Source organism: Ammospiza caudacuta, chromosome 2, assembly GCF_027887145.1.
Source record: "Ammospiza caudacuta isolate bAmmCau1 chromosome 2, bAmmCau1.pri, whole genome shotgun sequence".
Taxonomy (NCBI): Eukaryota; Metazoa; Chordata; class Aves; order Passeriformes; family Passerellidae; genus Ammospiza; species Ammospiza caudacuta.
In genome coordinates this window covers 6,960,452-6,983,965 of record NC_080594.1, presented here as the reverse complement: position 1 = coordinate 6,983,965, position 23,514 = coordinate 6,960,452, and the positions used below count along the sequence as shown (strand labels likewise).

The 23,514-nt window shown below is 37.5% G+C and overlaps 1 protein-coding gene across 3 annotated transcripts in view; it reads left to right on the top strand.

Annotated features, from left to right (window-relative positions):
* The window catches only part of CADM2 (cell adhesion molecule 2), a 569,374-nt gene that overhangs the window by 154,548 nt on the left and 391,312 nt on the right, over positions 1 to 23,514 (top strand). The window lies entirely within an intron of this gene.

Here is a 23,514-nt window from a genome sequence, read left to right as displayed (position 1 = left end):
TGGCACAAGGCACCCACTCAGTGCCTGCAATCCACAGGAACTTCAGCAACTCTGTGCATAAGACATTGCACAGGAGCAGCTCATCCATCTGGTCTTTGTGTTAGAAGTAGTGAGGAGAAAAGGGAACACACAAAGGTCTTGTGTGGTTCTGCTCAGTACTTCCAGCTTGTTCAGCTTCAGGCACACATGGCTGAAACACTGGAGTTAATCTGTGCCTTCAACCAGCTCTACATAAGCTCTGTTTGCGATCAAGGAGCCTTTAAATATGTTCGGGGTATTTGGTGTTGCTGTGGAATGTATTTGGTGCTGGTAACATGATTTGTAAACTGCAGATTGAAGTGCAGCTCGAGCCCTGGGTGTGGGAGCCCAAGACAAAGGCCTTGATAACAGAGGGCATGAAGATGGGTGTCCCAGCCAGGTGGATGGACACTGGGAGATATAGAGCAGGAAAAGGGAACTTGGGAAGAAGAGTAAGACCATGGCAAGCTTGGACTGTGAGGGGATAAAAGCCCAGGAGTTTCTTTGAGATCCCTCCTCAAAGGAACGAGCTCAGGCTGTTTCTGTCTTACTGCAGCTTTATGGAATGAGTCATCCGAAACTGCTTTGAGAAACCTGGGATCAAGCTGGTGAGGAAACCTGACCTGACTTTGTGAGTGGGGAGACCTGTGGGAGCCCACCAGGCCACTGGGGCCACCACTGTGAATGGGCTTTGGTTCTAGCAGTGAAAATCTGTGACATTGGGAGTGTGGCCGTCAGGGAGTCCTGTGAATGTTCATAATGGTCATACTGGGAAGTTTCCTTAACAGTTTTGTTGTTTGGTTTTTTGGTTTGTTTTTTTGGTGGTTTTTTTGGGTTTTTTTTTCAAAAGCAGAAGAATTTTTAGCATTTTTCAATGTCAATGTAATCTGAAAGCTTTTTCTAAAAGCTGCTCCTGCATCAAGATTTGGACTTGTGTGTGTGAAGTGACTCACTTGGAGCAGCCTGGCTTGTGATTGCCCCTGTGGGACAGAACCTCCTCTCCCCACTCGCTGCTTTGAACCACAGCAACACCAGTAATTATGGGTCACAGTGTGAAGACCTAACATTATAACTGTCTGCATGTAGAGTGATTATAACTGAGTCACTAGTAATACTGGGAGTGCACTTGAAAGCAACGTGAAATGTCTGAAGGATATATAAGGAACATTTTTTTTTTACGCTTTGGTAAATTCTTCCAAATTTGTCTTCATTTTTTCTTTTTTTTTTTTCTTTTTCAGAAATTTTGATTAGCTGGTGTTAAATGGGACTCTATTATTTTTTTGTGCTCACTCAGTATCTTTCAAGCAAAGGTTTTTTAGTGCATCACACATTGGTAGCAGAACCCATGACTGAAACTCAAATTTCCTGGCACATTTAACATCTAATTACTGGCCTTGGTTTCAAATGGATGCATGTGGGTAGGATAATACACATGTATTAAACTCTGTAGAGCAAAACAGATTAGAGCTGAGTATTTATATTTGCACTTGCAGGAGCAGGTTCCAAATTTGCTTTTTTTTTCTCAAGTATTGTATAACAGCCACTGAGAACAGGAGAAGCCATCGAATATGATTAACCTATCATTGTGTTAATTATATACGGTGCAAGGTTGGGATGGCAGCAACAACTCATCAGTTTTGTTTCCAACACAAGTCCTTCTGGCAAGTGAGGATTTAGTAAGTTTTAATTCCATCACACATGCTGAGGTTAAGCTCAGTTGGAAGAACTTTATCCCTGAAATTTTTAGTCAAAGCTTAATCACTCGATTAACTTCCTGAAACTAGAGGATTGACCTCAAATCCTCATCCTTAATAAGAACTTTGCAGTAGATAAGATTCAGTAGAAAACACTTCTCTATCTCCAGAAAGGCTTTTCTTTACATTTTTTAATGAAACTGGAATGATGCAGTTAGCCTTCCATTATCAAATCAACCCTCACTGAAATTCAAACTACATGACTGGTACCACTGAAATTGCAGTCCACTTGTTATTTGACTTTTTAGACTTCTTACTCCTTCTCAGTGTGAAAATACAATTACTTGTTTACCAGTTAATGCTGCCTACCTCAGTTCAGTTAAAGGTGTGCAGCATCCACACTGCTCTTAATCACCAGTTTCTTGTTGAGACTGAAACATTGCTGTGAAGGTTCTTGTGGTGCCCTACAATATTCATCGTGACTAAGCATTGGGATGCTTTTTGTGGAAAAACAAAATGAAAACTATCACCCACCTTTGAAAAAATGTGTCAGAATATATATTTGTGTGTGTTTTTCATTGTTGTTTCCTCAGCTGAGCTGATTCTCCAGGGTCAGATGAGGCTTTATTCAACTGGAGCTTTTTCAGATTTCATGGCATGCTTGGGGATGCTCCTTCAGATTGAGATTTGCAGAGTAGAACATTGGAGTTCGTTTGACAGTTTGGTAAATGATTGCTGTGTTTACAAAAACAGCAGAAGGGTAGCTTGGCTTGAGTTGCCAGTCAAGCAGTTTTGTAGTACTAGCTAGATTTTCCCTCTCCAATATCCTTGTTGGTTTTGGTTTGGTCTTTGTTCAGAATGTTCTTGCTATTTTACCTGAAGTTAAAACTTATTCTTAAAAGTACTTTGCAGTTGGTTTTAAGTGCACTTATGTTCTCCTCTTTCCCCTCTCTGTAAAACATCTACTGACTCTTTCAGGTTTGATGGTCTGTTAGTTCTGAAATGCAGAAAGAGAGAGCAAGATCTCTCTCCTTTGTTTACTTATCCTTCTTTGGAGTTACACCGGCAGCTTTTTCATGTCATCCTTCACAATGTGGTGTAGCATTTGGTGTGTTTAAAAATCCCTAACTGTTAGGTACTTGGATTCTACTTAATTATGGTGAAATTTCAATTCCTAAATCATGTAGCACAAATTGCCATATTCCCAGGCATTAACCCAATGCAGTCAGCATACCTGAAGAACCATCTACTGGGCAAGAAATTTGACTTTTTCCAGCCAATTACCAAATGCTAATTAGAAGATGAAGTAGGTCAAATGAGAATGAATAACTTGTCATGCTCCTCTTTGCTCAAGTTCTTTGAGTGGGCTCACAGGCAAGGCTTGGGAGGTATCACAGTTTCCACAGGCAGATGTTTTATGTGCCCTGGCTCATTTCACTACAGCTCTTCTACACCGTGTGCTTCCTGTCACCAGGGCTCATCTAATTTCTGTGTGACTGATAATTCCTCCCAGGGTCCCTTAATTCACACTTCCTTCTAGTGTGGTACTGGTAATTCCACAGGTCATTCCTAAGTGCCTTCCAAAAGTCGAGTCAGACTGGAATTGATATGGGAAACCCAAGTTAGAGTCGGTAGAAAATAACATCGAAATTTGTGGTGGTAAATGAGATAAGGAATTCGCTTCTATGCTTCATGGGCTGCATACAGTTGTAGGAAAATCTTCTTGACTCATCTAGTGAATGATATTCAGTGCAATTTGAAGTGTATAATACTGAGGTTGCTGTAGAATTTACGGTGTTTAAAAGTTTTGATGTTTACAGGTGGTCTAGTTGTACAAAAAACTTTGATTTTCGCTCATCTGTATTTATGGAGTGAAGGAGTGCAAGAAGGTGTTGGAGCTGTGTAAACAACTAAACCTTTCAAGAAGTAGGCTAAAAAGTAACATAAAAAATTAAATTATGTTTTTAAGCTTTAGTTTAGATTTCAGTTTCTGAGTTGTGTCTTTAATAGTATTAATATTGTTTTCTGCTTATTGCTACCTAAGTAATGCCATGTCAATAAATTACACAATTTCTACAGAGTTCTTCCACTTTTATTTATGGTAGCTCTTTATACTCCTCAGGAAGGCCAAGACCTGTCCCTCCCAGAAGGAATACAGAAATGTAGTTTGGGGGTTTTTTCCCCTTCTGCTTTTCTTAAATCTTGATCTTGTGAATTCTTTTGGGGGTTGTGGTTTTATTTGGATATTTTTTTTTAACATTTTAAGTCTGGTAGTTCTAACTAATAGAATTTAAACTTGATCATCTGTAGAACAATATTCAAAAGGAAAGGTCTTGAAGGGAAAATGAAGCAGACATGAACACGTTAAATTTCAAAAATGAGATAATTTGACTTTAATTTTTTTTGGAGAGAAAGAATGAAATCTGCTAGGTGCCTGGAGTTAGGAAGAAATCTCCCCTTGAGACTTTCTTATATCTTCTGAAACACCTTATTATGTCAATGTCACAGATGGAGCATCCTATTAGGCTTCTTACGCTGTATTTTTTATATTTTATCTGTGAAGTGCAACTCTAAAGGAATCATGGCAGGAGAAACAAAGCCCATCTTGAAATACAATGAGCTCATCAGTGAGTAAGCCTTTAATAAGATTAGAAATATGCATAAATATCTTCCTGAATAAAGTCCATGGTATGTAAAATAATGTAAAAATCCTATTGAAATCCTTCCTGCATGAATGAGAGATCACTTTTTTATTTAGTACTTGGCATTTTATTTCTTTGCTTGGCACTGTTGAAATATCTCTATTTTTTAATTTGAACACTTTTTAAATGGTAGTATTTTGGAGCATTTTGTTGTGTTAAAGTAGGTGTGGAAATTAGTCTTCCTACAAGTTCTGTCACAACAAAATTATGGGGTTTTTTAATCTGGAAGTCTAAAAGCAAGGACCGAAGCTTTCTGCTTTTATGATGAAAGGCAAATGAGCTGTTATTCTAATTATAAATTTAAAATATCAATAGAAGTACTCACTAAGTAGCAATAAACATCTCTCTTTAAATTTCCTGTTCTATCGATTGTATCTCATATGATAACCCATTAACTGATTGCTGTTGATCAGCAAAATGAAGTGAGATTATATTTATTGCTTTTCAGTGGTGACTCTCATAATAGATTATTATGGTAAGCATGAAAGGCAGAAAAGAGTAATTGCTACTTCATTTAAGTTAATTATTCATTATTTTTAATATCAAACTCTTAAAACATATATATGGAATAAATTAAATCACCAGTTTATTGCTGTGCAATTAAAATGCAACAATTGCTTGCTTGTTTTAGGCTTTGAAAACAAGTGATTTTTTTTTTTTTAAATTTTGCTTCCCACAGTTCTGCAGCTCTCTGCACTATATTACAGGATAGTTCAACTTATTCCTGTGTCAGGGAACAAATGCTAAGAATGATAATGCAGCTGCTGTGCTTATGTGTAATTGTTGACCTTGGTGACACTTTAGTTTTGCATTGACAGTCCTGGCTTAGAAGGTCAGTCTGCTAATTTCCAACACAGACAGAGCATAGACTTACTCTGAGCTTTCTGAGCTACTTTATTAGCAGGCTGATGGGTGGGAGAGCCTCTGTTGCCTTGATGGATCCATTTTTCTGTTTTGCTCGGTCTGTTTTATCTGCTATCGCTGTCGTTGCAGTCTGCAGAGATCCTTATATTGCCCTCACCTCTGTCACCTGAGTGTCACCAGCCACATTGCCAGAGTAGCCTGTTTCCCAGGCACTCAACTAATGAAAATGCAAAATAATAAAATATTTGCTTGGCTTTTTGTGCTTGGGTCAAATTCAAATGTCCTGCGACTGACAACAGGAAAATACATGACCAGGCCATAGTGAATATAACTTGTGATTTCAGTGTTGTGCACTCATCAGTGCCTGGTGTATCAAAAATCATTTTGTGTACTGCAAATTACCATATTAATAAGATCTTTTAGAAACGAGTGGCTAGGTCTTCATTGTCATCTGAACTGGTTCTGAAGCTTTTCGCAGTGAGCACTGAAACTGTTATTTATGTTTTTATCTTCCATTGGAACTAGATGGTCTTTAATGTCCCCTTGAGTTTTGTGTAAAATTGAAGCATAATTCCTATATTTCACAGTGTAACTGGTGTGCCTGTACCTTTCTGACAAACAGAACAAACAAATAAAACCATCACTTATGTTGAATTAGCACTTACCCCAGTGGCAGCCAAAGGTAAGTGTAGTTTTACGTCAGCTCTAGGAAATCCCTCTCTGTGTGAACAGCAGTACCCCATGGGCTGTAATGGGAATTTTACAAATCCCTCCCTGCAGGGGTTTGCATTGTCAGTAGTCTCCTGCATATAATATGCTGTAATTGAAAGTCAGGTTTTTTCCTCCAAATTATACGCTAATATTGTTCTACATGTCTTGTGGAAGTATGTGTTTTCATGGTTTGTGTATATCGACTTTCAGCAAATCAGAAAGTGGTGGTGATTTTTTTAATTTTTTGTTTTTATGCTAAGTATGGTTTGTTACTTTGTAAACACTGTGTTTCATGCCATGGGGTTGTTTTCATAGCCTACACAGCATTCTAGCTTAGGAACAGGTATGGCACTGAAACCAAAGCTGGCTGGACTGAAAAGAATGGACTATCACACAGTTAATTTTCAGTGATGTGGCAGTCAGGGTCTTTTACGATGCATTTATTTCTGGCAGAAATGGATATTTCAAAGCTACTGATGGAATAATTGTATTTCTTAAATAGCCTGAATTACGAATACTCACAGATGATGAAAGTGTCTAGAAAACTTGGTAAACCAAAATGAGAATTAAAATGGTAAGAAATTACTGTAGAGGTTGGAAACCTTGACATATTTGTGGTGATCACAGAGATTGAAGTCTTGGGTTGGTCTATCAAGGCAAAGCCATCTTACAAATTAAATAACATGTTCTGAAAATCGAATCACTGATGGGCCACATGGCCCTTGTGGTTTGTCATCAGTAATTTCTGTAACAGGTTTTTCCTGCTGCTGAAACCCCAGGATCATGTGAAATTTGCTCAGGCTCTAAGGAGGAAGCAAATCTCAATGGAACAATCTATCCACACAACTCTAAGGACAAAATATTGAGAGCCAAGACTGGGAAGTCATCCCCAGCCAGCTGTTGTGGTCTGCAAGTGTGCGGATTTGAGGGACACACATTAGAACTGTCCTGCAGGAACACGAGCTGGGAAGATGCTCCACAGCTCTGGGCAAACCCTCGGGTGCCAGATGTGGCTTTGAAATTTGCCTTCACAACAGCAGAGTTGGGAGAGGTGATGTTGATGTGGAGTGTGAACCACCTCAAGGAGAGCTGAAAGGGGTTTGGGAGAAAAGATACACAGAAGACCCGAGAAGAAATTTAAGGTTTTTATCTTGGCATTTTACTGTAAGAATTGCTAAGAAAAAAAAAAAAAAAAAAAAAGCCAGATCTTGGATTTCCTCCTGGCTTGTCAATAAAGAGTAAAGATGACAGTAAAGGAAGCAAACTTGCTCAGATGGCTGAGTAGTTTACTCCTTCCTTTCTGGGTTACTCAGCACCGTGGAGTTCCATCAGGAATCTCTTTCAGTGAGGCAGATTGTTACTGTTCTGCTGGATAACCCACTGTGGGCCTCTGACCAGCTTTAACTGAATGATATAGAAGCTGAAGGCGGGTAGATAGAAATTAGGAAGGTAATGTTGATTTTGCAGGGAACTGCTGAAGCAGTTACTGTCATAATAAACTTATTTTTCAGTATCTACTCTTAAAAGTCTTAAGAAATTGGAAAGGTGACAGAACAGAATAACAGGATGTTTGAGGAATGGAATTCATTCAACTACAGTCTAAGAAAACTTCGTACTCAGTTTAACAAGGGAGGGAACAAAACAATCCTTTTCTAATAGTTGTTCTGTATATTCTGTGGTGCTGTCTGTGTAGACTGCAGCTGTCTCCCCCGGCTTTAAGGTTTTCTGAATTTTATTGAACTCAAAAAGATGTTGTGGCAGAAAGGAGAGTTCGTACAAAACTATCTGGAGTATTTCTTGACTTTTAAGGTGGGCTTCTCCTTGTGTGTAGAAGGCTGTGGAGAGGTGCTTATAAGTTTATAAATGAGATAACTTTGGAATAAGAAACATGTGAACAGAGGGCTGGAAGCTGCAAGGTTTGCTCTGTCATTCCTCATCTGCTTCCCTGGTCTTCTGCAGAACAGTGTTGTTTACCCTTAATAGCAACATTTCAGTTTTTGCACATAAATGGTCATATTTTCTTCAGCAGTTTATAAGCTGATATTCCTTTTTTAATTTGCTGTCTTTGCATCTAAGATTATTTTGAATGCAACACTCAAGGCAAAGAAAACACAACTGATTTTTTTTTAACCCTTAAGAGTTCAGTTTTATTGAATTTTAGATTCAAGTTTGTGATTCGTGTGAGACCTTTCCAAAAGTCTTCAGTCAAAATGGACATTGCATATGCTATATATTTCTATAATACTTCTCCACAGGGACTTGTTTTTAGATTGTATTAGTCTCCTTTAAAAATAGGGAATGTCAGGGCCTTATTACCATGTGGGGTGACAAAGACCTTTAAGATCATTGAGTCCAACCATTAACCCCTCATTGCCATGTCTGCCAATAAACCACATCCAGAAGTGACACATTTGTCCTCCTTTTAAATACCTCCAGGATTGGTATTTAGGATCTCATGACTCACCTCCCTCCCTTAGCAGCCTGTTCCAATTTTTAACAACCTTTCTGGTGAAGAAATTTTTACCTAAGTTTCCTCTTGAGACCATTTAGTTTTGTTTGTTACCAAAGCCCCACCCCATGATGAAAATAAATGTGTTGAGCAGTGAAGCAGTACAGAAATTTCATATTGGGAAAAAAGTAGAAATTGCAACTCAGCTGCAGATGACTTACAAAAGCAGTATATCTGTTTTAAAATGTATTGTAAGAATAATTGGATTTCCAGGCATTAATTAGTTAAATTCACCATATGACCAGAAACAAAAAAAAAAGTTTTTAGCTCAGATAGAGGCTTGTAAGATTGAAAAGATGAGTTGGCATATCTTGTGCACTTACCTCAAGATTGGTACTCCAGTAAAGGAAACACACTATTTTTCCCCCAAAGTAAAAATAAAGCAGAAGTTGTGGAAGATTTTTTAACAGTTTTTTTTAATCTTAGAAATAAGAGGATTGTGATACATTTTCTACAAAATCTGTATTTCCTCACAAGAAAGTTTTTACTTCACCAGAGCATATTTTATATAAACTCCTTTAAAATAGGGATTACTTTAAGCTCAACATAAAATGAAAATGTCATGCAAATTTTTCAAACACTGGCATATTACACATTTTATTTTAAAAATGGTATTAAATGCATGCAGAAGCATGAGAAGCAACTTCTAAAATTTTCAAATATGCAATCACAGGAAAAAAAAAACACACTTGTTCTTATCATCCAAATCTTTTTTCCTCAATGCCAGGAGCAGCCAAATTATATTGGTAGGAGACCTTTCCATATTTTCCCCTCACAGTTGGCTGTTTTAGGGCCAGACTAATGTGGTGGCACGCCAGGCAGTCAGGAAGAAAACAGCGGACGGCATAAAAAAACCTTGAAAATAGCCACGCTGTTGGGATGTGCAGCACAGCCCAGCATGAAAGCTGTCATATGGGCCCAGCTTATTAGTGCTGGCTCCGTTCCATGCCAGCAGGACCCAGGCTGGCTGCTGCTGGCTCATCCCCCTCTTTCCCTCTGTGTTTTGGATCCAGAAGGAGCTTATTAGCTCAGGTGCGTCGCCTTGCAGGGCCAGGTTTTGCCTGGGATTAAGTGGAGGCTAATAGGAACCCGGGGCTCCCCGGAGTCAGCTGAAGCCTCGCCAGGAGCAGCTGTGCTGCTGACCTGGCCCAGGCATCTGCCCAGGGCTCTGCTGAAGCCTCCTCCTGCTCCAGGGCTGCCTCTGTGTGCTGCCAGCTCTGGTCACTCAGCATCTGCGGTGCGCGCTGTCCGCGGGTATTTGTGCACTGAGGGTGCTTTAAAACACCTTCAAACACCACTAAACCATCTCAGACTCTTTGGTGCTGATGCCGAATTTTGCCCCAAAAGGCAAGAATAACTGCTTAAGAGACTCAGCTTAAGTCTAATAAGCAGGAGGTATTTTATTGCGACACGTCGGGGAAATCACAAAATGGATTTCTGAGTTTCCCGTAACAAAGGCAGGCCTTTTTTACAGTTTTTGGATATAAGATTACATCAGATCATATACATAATCATATCTTTGCATGAATATTCATAAGAGGCGTGGCGTAGGCGGAGCGTGGGCAGGGACACCTCTTTTGAGGATCATCTTGGTGGTCGTTCCAGTTGCCTTCATCATGGGCTGGGGTCTCCTGATGAGTCTTCCTCCTTAAACTTTTGAACCTCTTTCCTAATCTGGCCAATTCCCGGTGTACATGGCTTGGCAAAGTTCTTAGGGTCAGTTTGACACTGTTGGCTCTGAACATGCTTAGCCCATGACTTCTCCTATCCCTATCTCTTTCTTGCCATTGTGTTTCATGTTTTAGCTGATTAATTGCTCTATGTGTTTCCTATTATTATGCCTTCTTCAAATGCCTCACATTCTATGTTTAACTCATTATTTCTTGAAGGCTATCTATTTTGGGGCTTCAGTGCTTTCCCCCTTTCTCCTGTTGGCAGTCTGTAGCTTGGCTGGGAGGGCAGTGAAGGTTGGGCTGGGATCAAGGAGTGTCTGGTCAGTGCCTAATTGCCAGCTAGTTTGTAATTATTCCAAGCCTGTGTCTAGCTGGGAGCGCTTGATGTTGCTTAGTCATGTTTGAGGCATTTTGGAGGCTGAAATTCATGTCTGATCTGGATAGTGCCATGAGGTGTCTGCTCCAAACCATTTTTAAATCAATAAAGTAAATGTGTATTCACCTGCAGTCTGCTATACCATGCACAGTGTGTGGATTAACGTACCCACGTACTCTTCTGATATTGTAATAGCTTATTACTTCAGTAAATGTGTGATTCAGAAATTAAGTTTATCTCAGTTAAATGAACAAACTATCTTGCCACTTTGGTAAACTGGGCAGCTCTCACCTTTGGATGTTAATAGAGAGAAGAGAAATAATGGTGTTACATTGGTGTTGTTGAGTTAGAGATGGAATAAAAGAGTTTAGTTTTTAAAAGGTGAATTAGAAGGCTGAAATTTAGTTTAATGAGAGTAGTAGGTAATTTTATGATGTGACTTGTTGAGGTGAGACTTGATTGGTCTCAAAGTAAAAACTTGTTACACTATTGATGAACTATGAATAGTACACTCTGGAGAACTCTATCTATAAAAAATGGTTACAGAAAAATAAAAATTGTTTTAGTTCTTATCTCTAAGTTTCTCACAGCTTCCCAGAAAAATCCTGGGACAACTCTGTCTCTGTTTAGAGGATATGTGATTACCACATTGCATTACTTCAGTAATGCAGAGATGATGAAAGTGGATATCTTTTGCTCCATCAATGATTTAAAATCTTCAATATATTATTATTGTCCTAAAATAATATTGTATATTATTTTAGATGCCTAATAACAATTACTAAAACCAAGATAAGTTAGAGGAGAATAAAAAAAAGCTTAAAATTATGTTAAAATTAATTTTATTTTTCTTTTAATGCACTATTAAAAAAGGCTGGAACTTACGAGTTAAGAAGTACAAATAATCATTTTTACTCTCCCCAGATTCTCTTCCAGCTACCGTTTTCCTCTTGCCTTTAGGGAACATTAGCTTTAAGAGTGATTTGCTCATTTTTGTTTGCTTTCTGTGCTTTTGGGAGTACCATGAGACGTTAAACACAGGGCTGATCACAACAGTTAAGGTTTATATTGGTGGTTTCTGTTGTCCTGCCAAGTCTTGCTGAATCCACAGGTGGCCTGAAAGTCTGGACAGTTTACATTTTTTTCCAAATTCAATATTTTATACTAGTGGATGCATAAAATAATGTAATTAGATATATTTTGTGAATTATTTTCAACATCATGATAATTATTTGTTTCCTCAAAAGATACTTAAATTTTCAAAAGCATGTCTAAAACTAAACATGCCAAAAACTTATATTGAGGGGAGCCAAGTTATTGTTTTCCTTTGATATAGAGATTTGCTCTATACAAAGAGTTTTCTGTTTCTGGCCATAACCGTGGGATTCTTACAAGGGGAATCATTTATTTCAGATAAGATGGTAAAAACCTCTCTTGTTTTTAAAATTGAATTGTATTATTCTAGACACTAGTACAACTTTCATTAGCAGATTTTTCAAACCAACTTGCCCATTTTTGTTTTGTGGACTCCTGTATGTTCTAGTCGTCATTATCAGTAATTTCGGAAAAAAAATCTTTTGAGAAGGAGGGAGGGAGAAGCAGTTTTATTTTAGTGTGGCTCCTAATAACATTTCTGCGTTTTTTCCTCCTTTTTTGAATATCTTCTGATGATATACACAATATAATCTAGATGCCTGTTGCTGCTTCATTCTTTTCTCTTCCTTCCACCTTTCATCATCCAGTTTACTTTTGTGAACATAAATTTCCCTCTGCAAAAGCAGTCATGTCAAAACACTTCCTACCAGCCACTGATCTATGGTGGGATTCTATTACAATCCAAGGGATTGCTCTTTTAAGAATCTCATTAAAGTCTGAGCAAACAATATGAAATGAAAAATCCTTCCCCAAGGCACAGAGGCTGTAGACAATGCTGCATTGCAAAGCCGGATAGGTGAGGTGATATTAGACAGGTGATAATGAAAATATCACAAAGATTTCATAGCTAAAAATGTGTAACAATTAAGGTCAAAGAAGTGCCCCACTTTCAGACTTTACAACTTAAATATAATTCGGAGATGAGAGAGCATGAACAAAAAAAATCTTTCCTGATAAGGCATTGGTCAGAGGGGCTGTTTCTCACAGATTTTTTTGTACATCTACTAAAACTTTTACAGTGATCTTTACTTTAAAGATCCCTACCAAAAAGATACCAAAAGTTGAGCTTTAATTTCTTTTTTTTAATAAGAAAAATAGTTCAAAGAAAAACATGTCATTATGCTAGCATTTTCAAGTTCACATTCTATAAATATTAATGATTAATGCACAAGTACTAATTTTTCTGAGACATGGACATACTATAGAAGATCTTGCCAGTCATTAATCTGTGGGTAGCTTCTGCTAGTTTATGAAAATTTATATTTAAACACATAAAGACTGGTCTATAACTGGCACTTTAATAAAATTTTATCTGCACTCAGGGTTTAACTCAATTTGTTGTTCTGAATAGCTGTTCTTGTGATAGCTGAGCAGTTTGTTACTGTAGTTGTCTCCTGAAAAGGAAGGAAGAGCTTGAAAGCTGTTATTCCTGAAAGGGTGGTGGGAATAGAGGGATGCTCCAGAGACTGGGGAGGGGTGGGGAAAAAGTGGTTTCTCCATTAGACCCTTTGAAAATCATTGTGTTCTCTCGGTACTGGGAGTTTCAGCTGTGGGGTTCATGGCGATTCCTGGACTCTCCTGGATGGGCAGAGTCTGGCACTGTTCAGAGCAGACCTGTGAGTTGTGCATTTTCCTTCTGCTTGCAGTTTTGGGTGGAAGGCTGAGTGGTTTGTTTGGTTTTTGCTGTAGTGCAGACAAAGTCAGCTGCATATTCCATCCATGAAGCTGAGCTTAAATTTCCTTGTTGTTCATTATCTGCTTGCTCTGACAGGAGTGGAGTGAATAGTGAAGATGCCCTTGATTCAGGGTAAATTCACCCAAATTGCTGGGGCTGTTAATCCTTAATGGTCTAATAATAAAGATTGAATTTTTTCTGACTAATAGAAACAACTCTGTAATTTCTAATTGTTACTAACTAGTTACTCTGTGGTTTTTGGTGTTTTGGTCTTTAGTTTGTTTTTGTTGTTTGTTTTGTTTGGTTGGGGGGTTTTTGTTGGTCTTGTTTTTTTTTTAGGTGTGTTTGTTTGTACCTGGCTTGTTACAATGCCAGGTCAAACTGTGGTGTCTTGTTTAGATCAAGATTTTTGTGCATATGTCTGGTTAGGAACACATGAATAAGGGCAAATATAGAATTCTCCTTGTTCTATTTTGTAATAAATCTGTGTCAGCAACATTATTCTGAACTCTATGGACCATATAATACTGGATTATTTGCGTGGTATACAAAATATCTGGATTTTTCTTAACAAGACAGAAATCCCGTAGGCTGGATCAACGTGTCGTTTTTGATTTAAAGGGGTGATTTTCTAAAAAAGAAAACTTAGAAAATTGTCCATCTGTGTAGGCATATTTTGTGTCTAATAACGCAGTACAGTATCAATATATCTGATTTTTAGTGAGGATGAGCTGTACTTTGTGTTTAGCCCACTCTATAAATGCACTTTTTTTTCTGTCTAAGCTGTCCTGTTTTCTGTGGGAAGTTGGGTTGTATAAATGCAATGCAGTGGAACCACCAGCAAGCCATACTGAAGCAGTTTGTGGCTTCTGGTTTAGAGCATTTTTTTAATATTTGTTATTTTATTGTCTGGATAACCTGATGCAATTTGATTGAGCTGTAGAAACACCTGGAACTGAAAGGCACCAAACGCTGGATGACAGAGAGATGAGGTTGTTCATAACTTTGAGTGAGATTTGTTAAGGTTTCATTACAATGTTTTCAGGACTTTTATGTGGTTTTGGGAGCCTTGGTTGAGCCTTTGGTTTTGGGAGCCTTTAATTCTGGAAAAGCTGAGGCTGGAGCCTTGTTACAGAGCAATCTGCCACACCAATGATTTAAATTTAAGCCACTCTCACACTGTCCTAGGATGCTGAACCACCCCAGCACTTTTCCCTCCCCATGTTTTGTTGAGTACATTAAAAGGTAACCAAACATATTTTCTCAACCTGTGATACCAGTTCCATGTCTCCATATACTGTGGGTATTTACATTTTAAAAATATTTTTTATGGATCAGACTATTTTCTTCCCCCCCCACCCCAAGTTCTATTGTGAAGTGAATTTGGATATAACATGAGTGCATCATCCATGTGTTGTTCAGTTTTTTTTAAGTTAAAACCTTAGTCAGATCTCATTAGGCATCTTACATGTCATTAATTTATAAAGAAAATATCACATGTATTAAAATGCAATTCTGGTTAAAGCATAGCAACTAAAATTATTAATGATTTTTTCCTTACAGTAATTTCTTTTCAAACCTCTTTCTCTGTGGAAATTTACAGCAGCCGAAATAGCATCGCACTGTGTGAAGTACAATATTTGTCAGAAATTTCTGAGGATGTGCCACAGCAACGAAAAACATCTGTGATAAAGCTCCACCATCTCAGTTCTGCTTCAGTAAAGCAGGCAAACATCTGTACACTGATTTTGGTGCATTTATTTAGATGTGTATGAGTGCTTTGCACATGGTTAGATAGGAATGCATTTAGGAAAAACAGATGAAACTTGGACTGCAGTTTGGTGGAAAATAGGTTGATGGAGAAGTATGCAGATGAGAAAGAAAATTACTCTATTCCAGAGTTGTTACCATCATAGTTCACTCTGTGAGGTGTAAATTCAGTCCAGATTGAAGCTAACAGATACGTAGGTATAAAAAGATGTAGAGATAAACCCAGCTCTAGTAGGCTGCCTTCTATTAGTAACAAGTAAAATACAGAATATCCTGTCCTTTTTACATAATTCCTTTAATATTTCAAAAATTATTTCAAGATTTTTCACTGTTGGAGCTATTGGTAACATCATCCCTGACTCCAGCAGTCCAAGTGACATCTCCTGCCTCCTGTTTGGAGATAAAATATTGTTCCAGCCGCTCACTTGGAACCAGGAGATTGCTTCTGCAGAAACAGGCTATCAGCATTTATTAGCATGGCATTCTTCACAAGCCTAAGACAAATGAAACATTTGAAAGGAGCAGAGTGTGTTGCGTTGTTGGTTCCCATTTCTCCTGAGAGGGAGAGGTTGCCTTTCCCTTTCACTCGTACCTAAATATATATATTTGCTTCCATGTATGTGCAGACCAGGTAAAACTTAATGTTTAGCAATCAATATTTTCTTGTTGGTGAGTTTTACTAACTCAGAATTGTTAGATTGTTGCATTTGAACACTTTGAGCTTGACTGTGGTTCTGGAATTAACGGTGCATAACTTTTGGAAAGGAAGCAAAGGGAGTTTATTGCCTTAATTGCACTGTAATGTTCATATTAAATATATTTATATTTTAAAATTCCAATTTTAAGGAGATTTTAATAGAAGCTGAGGCTGATGAGGCAAAGCAATGCAAAAAGGCTGTTCCAGATGGCATTCATCCAGAGGGACACATTTGTGTATTGACAACGGTGGAAATATATGAAAAGAGAAATAAACAGTGAGTGTGAGACTAGTGAAGAGAATCCAAGTGAGAATAGTCCAGGACTCGATCTGTTGTTGCAGGGAAAGGAGTAACAGTGTTCTTTACATGCTTTCATCAGATCTCAGGGAAAGATACTGAAAATAGTATTTCAGTTAAGCAGTAGGGGAGTGGAGCAGTGAGTCAGCAGGACAGTCTGAAATTCCAGAGTGGGAGAATAAAGTCTTGCAAAACTGGGAGTAAAGAGGGAAGATGAACTTTTAGAAAAGCTCAATCCTGAGTGATGATAGATGTATAAAGATCATTTTATGGATTAAAATCCAAAAAGACTACATTGTTTGGGGTTTTAGTTACTTTCATGGGTAATTTGGTGAACGAGGGATGTAATCTGGCAGGATGGTGATTTTTCTTTGTGTTGGAGGATACTTTTCTTCAAGGCAACCTCTCTGCAAAGCAAAATATTTACATTTGACTAACTGCATGCAGTTCAAAAAATAATTGAAAGAAATATAAAAAAATACTTTTAGTGCCTAAAGTCTTCTCCATTCCTTTTTGATGTTGTTTAAAGCGACACCACCAACTCTACGAAATACCTTATAACTAGCTCAGGCAAAGGTTAGAGCTAAATATTGTGTCAAGGAAAGCAGGCTTTTTAGTTAAAAGCAAATGCCAGCTGCTGCCTTTGATTTTAGAGAAGAGCTTTTCTTGCTAAATGCCTCATTATAGTGCTGTGTATCTGCTCCCCTTCCATGCAACGTTTGTTCACGCTCCCTATTCTGAAGTTCCTTTAGAGTTTATTATTCAGTTTTTTAGCCCAGTGCGATTTGGATGTTTTTCTTTAGGTATTAATTTCTTCCTCATGTGCTTATTTTCCTCTGTGCTGTAGGGAGCCCTCAGTGTCATGCCACAGGCACAGTGCACCAAGGGAGGCATTTTTCACCTCCCCAGTGACCAGCCAAGCAAAGGCTCCCTGGGAAGACTCCTGGGAGCATGGAGAGTTTCATAAATTGCAGATTAATTAAGAATTGCCCTGCTTGAGAAAATAGATGTGATGCCTTGTACTTCTATAGCTGTCTCCTATCCACCAGGGCAACATCCTCACATTGACTCTGCTTGGCTGACCAATTCTTTGCAATTCAGATTAAAGGAGAACATGGAGTTGTTGTAGTTGTTGTCACCTTCTGCAAGTAATAGAGGTTTTTGTTCTTTGGTGGAAAGTAGGTTGACTTTAAGTTCAAAATTTAAAAGAGTAAATGCAGTGAATTAAAGTCTGCTGTTTGTAACTTGGAACTTAAAAAGTACTGGAGCTTTGTTTTTTACTCTGTCCAAAAGAGTTATGTCCATTATGAAGTTAAAGCAAGTCTGTTTTATAATGAAAATAGTTAGGAGATGGTAGAGACATGGTTCAGTGGCTGTATCATTGGCATCTTATCAACTTTCTGAAAGTGCTATCCATCTATCAGCTCCAGATTAATTTTTTCCTTATTAAAAAGACACAATGCAAAAAAAATACAGTGATATATTAAAAAAAAAAAAGAAAAATCTGCTGAGAGAGTTGGTTTTTTTTCCAATCAGAAAATGTGGGTATTGTGTTATCCTAGTTTATTGTAGTGTATATTATATAGTATTCCTGATTTTTTAGCACGTTTCCTTAGTGCGAGAGATATGAAATGCAGCAAGATTTAGCTGCCAGAGTTTTTGCAGAGAATGGGCTGTTTGAGAAACCATTCTGAGCTTAATCTGTTGAGCTTTTGAAGGGGAAATTCTTCGAGTGCACAAAGTGGAGGAGCTCAGCTGTCCTGCCACCATAGGGTTGAATGGTGTAGGAAGGTTGCAGGTACTGCCCCAAGTCCCACATGGGCAGGGAAATTGTTTCAGCTCCCCTTGGGAAACTGAATTTGGTGCTGGTGGACTAGACATAGGAAGGAAAAAGGAGGCTGAGAAACAGTATCCATTATTAGTGGAGAAGTAAAACTCAAATCAAAATATTTTTGTTGATATTTGCTTAAACAGAGCTGTTTCATAGAGGACAATGTCTTCAGTGTCATGGCATGTTGGATATGGTTTTCAGTTTACACTGATGTAAGCTGCAGGGTCTAAATTATTATTGCTTCACTGTACAACAAAGGTGGAGCTGCCCTCTGAAAAGAACCTAGTAATGCAAGCTTGTAATTTCCATTTTCCACGCATTTTTCATTCGGTGTTTCACTAAAAATCTAATCTACCCAATCATTGCTTTAGGCTAATAGCCTGTAATACAGTATAGTTCAAAAATGTCAAACTTAATAAAAAAAAAGAAAAGAGAGGAATCATAAATGTTCACTGAAACCACTTCTTAGAATACTTTTTTCCAGAAGATCTAGGTTTTTTGGAATATGTACTAATCAAATCTGAAATAAAAAGGGAAAGCTGTACAGCCATGAGACTCTCCCATGGCTAAGGTGTGTATTAAAGCTATGAATCGATAAAATCTATTTTTGACAAATCATTGACAGAAAACCTCTTAGAAGGTTTTATGCTGTGCATGTCAGATACATTTTGCTGTATCCTTGTTGATACTTCTACTTGACCTTTTTCAAATGCAAACCTGAATTTTTTTGCCATGTGTTGGGCAAGGTGGTCGATTTCCTTGCTTTTAAAGCACTTCAAAATTTCTCTTGGAAATTTAGAATGAGAGAAGGAGTAGATTCTACAGTATTCATGCTATTTAATTGCAACAAATAGTTTAATTACGTGGCTCAGCCGAGTATGACAAACCCCTGGAATCTCGGAGGTGCTGTGATGGTCCACGTGAGATGAAACACCTGCATGTCAATAGTTGGCTCCATTTGCTTAACTCCCTTAAGCAGGGAGGCCATGGAAAATCAGCAGCAGTGATTTAACCAGTCTTTGTGTTCATTGCTGTCCCTCCATCTCTCCCAATAATGTTTGTTTTGTTTTTCTCCTTCATGCTACAGCAGTAATGCTGATGATGCAACCCCAGACAGTCATTTCTGTGTAATAGCTTTGGGCATGAAATGCTTGATTTGCACTCCTGAGCACATACCAAGGGCTCTGCTCCCCAGGTCTGGATGGATGAGGCGTCAAGGAAATGAGGAATTTTCATCAACTTAAGGGTGAGGGATGTAATGAACAGAGTAAAAAAGGAGTAGAGTGAAGGAGTAAAGCCGCCACAGCGCAACTGAAAACAGGAATAAGAAACTTTTTGCTCAAATTAGGAGGTATATTTGATTCAGCTCTTGGAGAAAAATAAGCCAAACAACAAAAAAGAATATTCTTTTTCTACTCTACCATATCTAAAATATTAAAAAAACAAAATCACAGACTGTACAAATAAATAATAACTTTTTATTTTCTGGACAAGTACTGTCTGGACTCATGGCAGCTTTCTCCTTAGTTATTTAGGTAATAAATGCAGAACAGATTTTTATATGTCAATATCTTAAATATTCTACTTTTGAAAACTCTCAGAAAGGTCAAGAATTATAGCATTGGCACTGCTGGTTTTTCTTTAATTTATAATTTCACAACTTCTTCCCCTTCCCCCCTTCTGTATATGTGTTCAAGAGATTTTAAATCTTTCCTTTAAATCCTCTGTAATGGTCTTAGCTAATACAATAAATGTCAAGTATCTTTGAAAAAGTTCAGAAAAACTTGTGTCAAAAAATGAATTTTAGGCTGAGCAATTTGAATCTTTTTTTTTTTGTCAATGTAATTGAAAATACAGCGGAAAAAATCCATAAATAACAATTAAATTTGCTGTTGCAATACATAAAATCATTTGACCTTGGTGAAGATTAGTCCATGTGCAGAGGGAAGAGTACCTCTTTTGCTTGTGGGTCAGAAATAAGGCATGATAACTAAGAGTGTGCTAGTAAAATATATTACTGCTTTTATACCACTCTACTCCTCTACCAATACCTTGCAAAATGTTCTCATTCAGCAGAATTTAATTACATTTGTCTAGTTGTTTTCTTTTTTTTTTTTTTTGGTTTTGCCATAAGTAAAGGGTGGTATTTTGAAGAATAATTATAAGTGAAAACTCTCAGTGTACAAATTCAAGCCATGGGAGTAACACAGTATACACATGTCAGTAATGCCAGTATTCTCCACTGATGGCATTTCTAAATACATTTTGTTTTTATTTAACAAGGCCTGAAAATTACTCTGTTTTCACTGTACTTGGAAGAAATATCCATATGTTGGTCTTGAGCTTGGTTTTATGAGCTTCTCTCCAACCCCCATCCCCATCATTAGTCCATCACTAATTGGGAGAGTTGTGAAAAACTCAGTGATGAGGTTTTTCTTAACCATCTGCCCAAAATGTCTCTTCCCTGGAAGTTCACAGGTGCATGCACTGAAGTACACACCACAGGGTCGCTGTCCTTCCATAACAAGCTACTTAGGCACAACTGAATGAACAGGATTAACTGCATTTCTCTGCAGACGTCTATTCGTGCTTGGAGTTAGCTGCAAACTCAACTGGTATCTTTGTGAATTTAATTCAGTACTGCTGGATTTCCGCAGTGACAAGTTTTTGTTTGCTTTAAAATAGAGCTGGCTGCATTTTCTGTAATTTTAAAAACGTTTTTATTTGGTTAAAGGGCACACTTTTGAGTAGGAATTTTTTTGGGGGGACTATTGTTCCAAGAACGTTGCTTCATCATGTGAAGGTATACCACCTTCTTAACCAACCTGTTAAATAGCTAAGTTTATAGTCAGTGACCTACCAAATAAATGGCCTGGTTTTGGGTTTTAATTTCCCAAAATATTTCCCTTTAGCCTCTGCTAAAAAGGAAGGAGGTTGGTTGAATAATTTCTACATCTTTCAGTATATTAAACTGCTTGCAGCATTACTCAGATACCGCTTCAGAGCGTTACTTATGGTAGTATCAAAATGTTATATTCATTAAGAAGTGCCTAATAAATTCCCTCGACTTCAGGAAAAGCCAGGGTGACTCAGCATGTGTGGGAAAAATGGCTTTAAAACATGCCTATGGCTGTGCATTTACGTAGAGGCCATCAGAAGCCTAATCCATGCCAAATCCATGGATCATTAGAATATGGTATTTTAACCTATTTTGTACTGATTAGGACATGAGCATTTCTATATGAAATGCATCTTTTAAGTGAAATCAACATGCCAGAGTCTATTATAGAATGCCAAAGGAAAAAAAAAAAGGGATTTGTTACTGGGTTTAGGTTGGGTTTTTTTGTTTATTTGAGAAATTGTGGTCTAAAATGAAGAGCCTCTTTCCAACAGAGTACTTTGTAGCAGGAATGAGATCTTTCTTGCAGAAGGGTGGGATTTATTCTTAGATCTGAATTAAGTTTTGGGAGGAAGTTGATTTACTGTCTAAAGTACAAGATGCAGAATGTAGGCTCAATTTTCTTTAATTTTAACTTACATTAAATGGTTTGACTTGGTAGTGATGCCAATAAGATGCCATTTTATAGCTATTTAGGAGTCACTTTACAATACTAAAATCTTGGTACAGAACCGCATAATTTCAAGAACAAAGACTCATAAGTGCCATGGCGTGTTCTTTTCACCATGTAGGATGCATAAAATGTCAAACTATAAAATAATATGTATTATAAAGTATATGTGTCGCAGACATTTCTCCACAGAAATCCTTTTCTTTCATATTTCTGTGTCTTCGGGAGCCAGAGGCCCCCGAAGAGAAGGTAAACAATTATTATCAGCTGCTGTGGAATGCAATAGGATTCACCTTGATTGGCTCATTTTCTATGTTTATAATTAAGGGCCAATCATCAGTGCAAGCCAGGGGACTGAGTCCCTGGACACAACTTTGTTGTGGATTCTTTTCTATCTATTCTTAGCTTAGCTAGCAGCTCTGCAAAACCTCTCTCTATATTCTATTAGTATAGTAATAATGTATTATATATCATATATTAATAAATAAGCCTTCTGATCAAGATACAAGATTCACCGTCTCTCTCTCCCCAACTGCGACCCACACAGGCCGCTGTAATATATATGTTACCAAGTAAAAATTATAAACATACCCTTTTGATGTATAAGTATCATGATGTAGGTGTGTTCTGGAGGATAGGAGTGATGAGTTTTTTATTTGGTGCAGTGGTGATCACCGAGTGGGAGACTTTAGGTGAGGATAAGGTGCTGCAATGCCTTTGTATGTTCTGGGATGCTGGAGATTTTGGTTGAGGTGTCCTCACCCTTGGATCAATTCAATTATTCTCCTGAAAATGTGTTGGCAGAATATGAGTTTAAAGAAAGGCTGAAATATGCTGCACGAAATTGCAATTAATTTTGCCACCAATTAAATCAATCCAGTGGTTTTGAAATTCTGTTCTTCTATTGATTTCAGGGACATTGGTGCAATCCTATGTTAAAAAAATAAACCCAAGAACAAAACCCCAATATATTCCGGTGCTTTTATCTTTGAAGGATAAATACTTTGTAACTTGAGGGATTAAGACAAAAATTTCTGTATTTCTCTCAGGTCTTCGCTTGTATCATCTAAAAGAGAAATCATTATTCATTTATCATGACTGTGAAGAGATATTAAATTAACCAATAATTTCTCTCTTCCATTACAGTAATTTTTTCTTTGAACTGTGTTTAAACCTGAAATTTAATTTTTGAATAAGTAAACAAACATAGTTTTTAAAGATTTGTATTTTTTTGTGTTTAATGCAATATATTTCAAGCCATTTTGAAAGGCTTGGGGCTTTTTAATTTTTATTTTTCAGACAGCGCTTTCAAAAATACATGTTACATCCCCAAATGCGCATAAGAAATGGATGAGAAATATTTTTACTTTTTCATGAGAATGGGCTGTGAAATATTTATAGTTGAAGTTTTTATACCAGACGTGCACAATGTGAGATTTTTTTCTTGTTTTTGTTTGGTTGGTTTTTTACTCTTATCACATATGTAATACATTAAATTTTTGGTGTCAGGAATTATAAAAGAGCAAACATCATTAGTTTTACAAAAATGGCAAACTGTGGGCTTTGGGAAATCATCATTTCTGGGGAGTAGGATCTTCTTTACAAAGAAGTGGAATTTGTTCTGGGAAGAAGGATCCAATTGTTTCTTCTCTCCTGGACTTTCCCTGTTTGATAGTTTGGGTTATCTTAAAAAATTAGAGTCTGTATTACAGCATTAGAATTAGGGAAATAAAAGTATAACAACATTAGAAAGCCAGTTTATTGGGGGGGTGTTTGGGTGAGCAAATTTAGATTAAGTGAAGAAACTCAGGATTTTTGCCACATTCTCAATTTTCTTCAGTCAGCTTCCCAAGTCTGGTGTGTCATTGCCTCTCAGGTGTTACTATTTATTTATATACTGTTTTATAAACATAAGGACTATATAAATTTGCCTAAGAAAAAAAAAGAGATGAGGCTTAAGCTGATACACAGA